The 5126-nt window shown below is 41.9% G+C and overlaps 1 long non-coding RNA gene across 1 annotated transcript in view; it reads right to left on the bottom strand.

Moving 5' to 3' along the window:
- The window catches only part of LOC104872013, a 16577-nt gene extending 11936 nt beyond the window's left edge, over positions 1-4641 (bottom strand). Inside the window, exons 1-2 of the long non-coding RNA XR_783028.1 lie at positions 4551-4641; positions 1475-1654 (exon numbers count right to left, since the gene is read on the bottom strand). This is a non-coding gene — a long non-coding RNA (uncharacterized LOC104872013). The remainder of the gene's footprint in view (positions 1-1474; positions 1655-4550) is intronic.
- Positions 4642-5126: the final 485 nt, after the last annotated feature.

Here is a 5126-nt window from a genome sequence, read left to right as displayed (position 1 = left end):
AAAATGGAAATAAAGTGTTTGTAAATGGGGAGGAGAGGAGGGGGTGAAGGGAGGGCAGGGACAAGGGGGAAAAATAAGAATCAAGACCTATTATGTAAAGGTACAGAATCCCAATGATGAATGTAACTGTATTGTATACCTAGATTGTATCAATAAACTTAATTTAAAAAAAAGTCTAGGCTCTAATTCCACCTCACCCCACAAAGAATGGCTGTTATCAAGAAATCAACCAATAACAAATGTTGGCGGGGTTGAGGGGTGAAAGGAGCCCTTCTCCATTGTTGGTGGGAGTGCAGACTGGTACAACCACTATGGAAATCAATATGGAGATATCTCAAAGAACTAGGATTAGAGATTACATTTGACCCAGCCATCCCTCTGCTGGGTATCTTTCCAAAAGAATTAAAAGAATCATACCACAGTGATATATACACACCCATGTTTATAGTGGCACAGTTTGTAGTAGCTAAAACTTGGAAACAGCCCATCTGCTCATCAGTTGGAGACTGGATAAAGAAGATGTGGTTTTTCTATAAAATGGAATACTACTCGGCCATAAAGAATGAGAAATTAGAGTCATTCATAGGAAAATGGATACATATTGGGGATATACTCCTAATTGAAATACATAAGTCATACATGTGTAAATACCGAAGTTTCTATGGTGTGAAAAACTATAATGGTACATAAGATCCTAATGATATAATTGACAATGTGAAATAGGAAGAAAAGGGCTAAAGGTGCAGGGAAAGAGGGAAGAATAGGAGAAAGTTAATGAGGGAAAAGAAAAAATATGAGAAAATGAAAATATCGAAATAGAATGTTTGTAAATGGGGAGGGAAGGATGGGGTGAAGGGAGGGCAGGGACAAGGGGAAAAAATGAGAACCAAGACCTGTCATGTAAAGGTACAAGATCCCAATGAGGAATGTAACTGTACTGTATACCTAAAATGTACCAATAAACTCAATGAGAGAAAAAAAAAGTCTAGGCTCTAGAGCCAGACCTGGATTTAAGTCCAATCCTACTGTTTACTAATTGTGTGGCCCTCTGTAAGTTACTTCGCCTTTCTGGGTCTCAATTTCCCTTATATAAAATGAGGACAGGAAGAGTCTCTGCTCCTCAGTGCTCCTGCCCTTATTCACCTTGAATACTGGTGTTTCAAATCATGGCCTTACAGTAATGGGAATATTTCAACTGAAAATACCAATGGTACAAAGGCAGGCACAGCTGAGCTTTCCTTCCTCCAAAACAGAGAAGCAAAGATTCCCCAAAGAGCAAGGAGAAAAGAAGAATCTGTATTGGATTTGGTGCTTTTTAAGGGCATTGCTCTGGATTCACCCAACAGGGAAGGTCAAAGGAAACTGGAGCTCAAGAGAAGGCACAAGGGATTGGAGGGCTCAGAGGGCTGCAAGAATGAGAAGAGAAATCATCACAGGACTGGAGAGGCATCAAAGACAGGCATAAGGGGCTGACCTGAGAGCGGAGGAAGGGCAGAGGCAGTGTCTAGGCCCGAGGTTTGGGCCCTCCCAGGGTTGCTTCCGGGTGCTGAATGATGTCCAGGTTGAGGGCAGCAGTAGAGTCGGTCACAACCACTGCAGATCCACTGGGGTGAGAGGCAGCAAGCCCCTCATCCGGGCACAGAGTTGCCCACATCTAGTTTTTTAAGAAATAGCATTTTTGATGTATGAGGCATATATTATAAAGTTAACCCTTTTAATGTGTCTAGTTTGGTGGGATTTAGTACAAGTACGGAGTTGTACAGCCATCACCTCTATCCAATTTCAGAACCTTTTCATTGACCCCCCCAAAAAATACCATATCCTTCAGTAGCCATTTCCCAGCCTCTCTCCCCTGGACTCTGACAACTCTAATCTGCTGTCCATCTCTATGGATTTACCTGTTCACATGGTAAAAGGAAAAGGAATCTTAGAACAGGTGATCAAGAGTTCCTGGCTTCTTTCACTTAGCACAATGTTTTCAGTTTGTCCCTGTTGCTGCATCCCTTGTGCTGCTGAGTACTGGTGCAGTTTGTGGACAGACCATGCTTTCTTCATCTAATCATCAGTTGATAGGCATTTGAGCTGTTTCCATTTCTTGGTTATTATGAATAGTGCTGCTGTGACTATTTGTGTAGAACTTTTGGTTTTGTGTGAGCACAAGTTATTATTTCTCTGGGATATCTATATAGGGGTGAAACTGCTGGGCCCTGGGATAATTGTATGTTTAACTTTTTGAGGAACTGCCAGCTGTTTCCAAAGTAACAGAAGCACCTGCTTACAGAAATTTCTCCACATCTTTGCTAACATGTTTTTATCTACTTTTTTTGTTTTTGGCCAGATAGCCTCTGCAGATTAATCCTCATCCTGCCTGCTAGGTTTTTCAACACTTTGCTCTCTCATCACTTTGTGTATAAAAACTTCTAAATTTCTCAGGCTTGCAGTATTGCATTTCTTGATAACATATGCATGGTCACTAAGAAAACAAAATACCCAGCACCTAAAACTTAAAAGAGAAAAGGTTTATTTTAGCTCATGATTTTTCAAGGATTCAGTCCATGGTTGGCTGGATCCAAGGCAGAAACAACATGATAAAAGAGCCTGGTAGAGGACAGCTGCTCACCTCATGGCAGGGAGTAGAGCAAGTGAAGGAGAAACCAGGGACAATAATAGATTCCTCCAGGTCACACCCCCAGTGATCTGCCTCTTCTGACCAGGGCCAACCTCCTTAATCTTATCCACAGATGAGTCCACTGATCAGAATAATACCCCCATGATGCAATCACCTTTCAGGAATTCCACCTCTCAAAACATGAGAGTTTGGGGAAACATTTTAGATCTAAACCTTAACATTCTGACTCTGGCCTCCAAAAGGCTCATGTTCATCTCATTATCCAATATATTTAGTCTGCCTCTAAGAGCTGTCAAAATCTTTACAGTTCTAGCACTGCTGAAAAGTCCAAGTCCAAAATCTCCTTTGTGACTCAATACAAACTCTTAGCTGTGAGCATCTATAAAAATCAAAAAGAAAGTCAAGTATTTCCAACATACAATGTCCAGGAGTAAACATTCCTATTCCAAAAGGAATGGATAGAGACATATCTTGGACATACCAAGACCAAAAACCAGCAGAGTGAACATTAAATCCTCAGTGCCATGTCCAGTATCCAGGGCAGGTTGTCGTAAGATACAAACTTTAAAGAGCTTGAGTGGCCCAACTGCTACGGCCTTGTTGGTTGCAGCCCTTGTAGCCTCTCTTAGGATGGCTTCACTCACTGCCTGTGCCTTTTCTCAGCAGAACAACCATGTTCCTGGCATCTCCAGCTTCCTGGGATTGCCGGTGATCCTTTGGCTTCACTTCACAGCTTCACCCACTGCCCTGTCAGGAGCACACTGCCTGGCCTCCTAGGCCTTTCTTTGAAATCTGGGTGAATCAGACACACAAGCTTAAATACCACGTTGTCTCTCTTATATGAAAAACCTAGAGTAAAAATAAAGAGCAAATAATAAAATAATAGATAATAAGAAGTAGGATATAGATCTTCTCAAAGGGGAAAGGGATCAAGAGATGGAGGGAGGATAAGGGATGAAAAAAGTAATTGGGATGTGTTATGTAGATACACCAACTCCACACAAGTACTGCAAATGGGCAAAAAAAAAAAAAGTAACTTACAGAGCAAACTGACAAATTTAAAGAATAAACAACAACTCTGTTACTTAGATTATTGTTCCTCAATAAGCATGATACTTAAACAATAAAATAAACCTCTATAGATTAAAAATAAAAAAGAAAGGAAGGAAGAAAAGAAAGAGAGAGAGAATGAAAGAGAGAAAGAAAACCTCCATGACCCTGCAAATTTCACAATCTGTAGCCCTGAAAAACCAGCTCCATGTGGATGAGGGCTAAGGTTGAGCTGTAGCCTGGCTCCCTTGGATCATGGCTGTAGCAGTCTCTGCATGCCTGAATTGCTGGCACTGGAAAATACCTCCCTAGGCCCAGGCAATGCTGAATGAGCAAGGCACTCATTCAGAGTCTTTCAAAGGAATGTACCCTTTTACACCACTGAGCCTGCAAAAGGTGGGATCTGGCCAATTCCTGAGATACCTTCAAGCCATATTTCCTATCATCCTGAAACAAAGTACTTGGTTTCTTTTTTAGTGCTAATCTTCTCAGCAACCACCCTCTCTTTGACGCCAGCAGGTGCTGTCTTTCTGGTGAAACTACAAACTTTTCACTTCTCTTGGTTCTCTTTTCTCCTGATTCTTACTATAAATCTGGCTAAAAGCACCCAGAAGTACCCATACCACAACCTAAACACAAGTCTACCTTGAAATTTCCTCTAATTGATTAGTCCACTACCTTTACATTCAACCTCACAGAGTCTTAAGACATGAACAAAATGTACTTTCCCAGAAAGAAACATGAATGGGCCCTAGTCCAGTTTCCAACAGAGTCGTCCTTCCCATCTGAAACTTCATGAGTCTGGCCTTTACTATCTTCTTTATTGTCAGCAGTCTCCCAAGCTCCAACTAGAATCATCCATCATACTCACCTTACAGTCTTCTAGGACTTCTCCAGCCAGCATCTCCAAATCTTTCTAAACTCCTCCCTTGTAGCAGACGCCTTCATCCAGTATTCGCAGGCTATAGTGGCACAAGCTTCTTGCTCCTCCCTAATTTGGCTACACTGAAATAGCAAAGCTTGGCTGAGTTCACTCCCAGTCAAGGTCACCTGACTCCAGCTAAATTCTTCCCCTCTGAATTAACTGTTTGTTCTCTTCAGCAAAGATATGTTTGTATCTTCATTCTGCAGTCCCATGTCCGAAGGCCTGCCCAGTTTCCCCCTTCCCACACTTGTAGATGAATAAACACTGGATGTTCTGGTAGTTCTTTGTCTTTGCTGCTCAGAGCAGCTTGGATTAAGACTCATTTTCTCTCAAGTCTCTGTCTCTGTGTTTCTTTTAATTCCCACTTTCCTATCGTGTGGATGTCATACTGGCTTGCAGGAGGCCAAGACCACTGCAGGGGTCTCCAGCAACTCCCATTACCCTTTTCCTACACCCCCCCCAAACCAGCTCCAAAGGCTTCTGAGCAACATGATCAGATATAATCATAGCAATTACCTTATT

The sequence above is a fragment of the Fukomys damarensis genome, unplaced genomic scaffold (assembly GCF_012274545.1).
Source record: "Fukomys damarensis isolate Sample0158 unplaced genomic scaffold, DMR_v1.0_HiC HiC_scaffold_9, whole genome shotgun sequence".
NCBI lineage: Eukaryota > Metazoa > Chordata > Mammalia > Rodentia > Bathyergidae > Fukomys > Fukomys damarensis.
The sequence above is the reverse complement of the archived record's forward strand: the minus strand, read 5'-3'. Positions and strand labels throughout refer to the sequence as shown.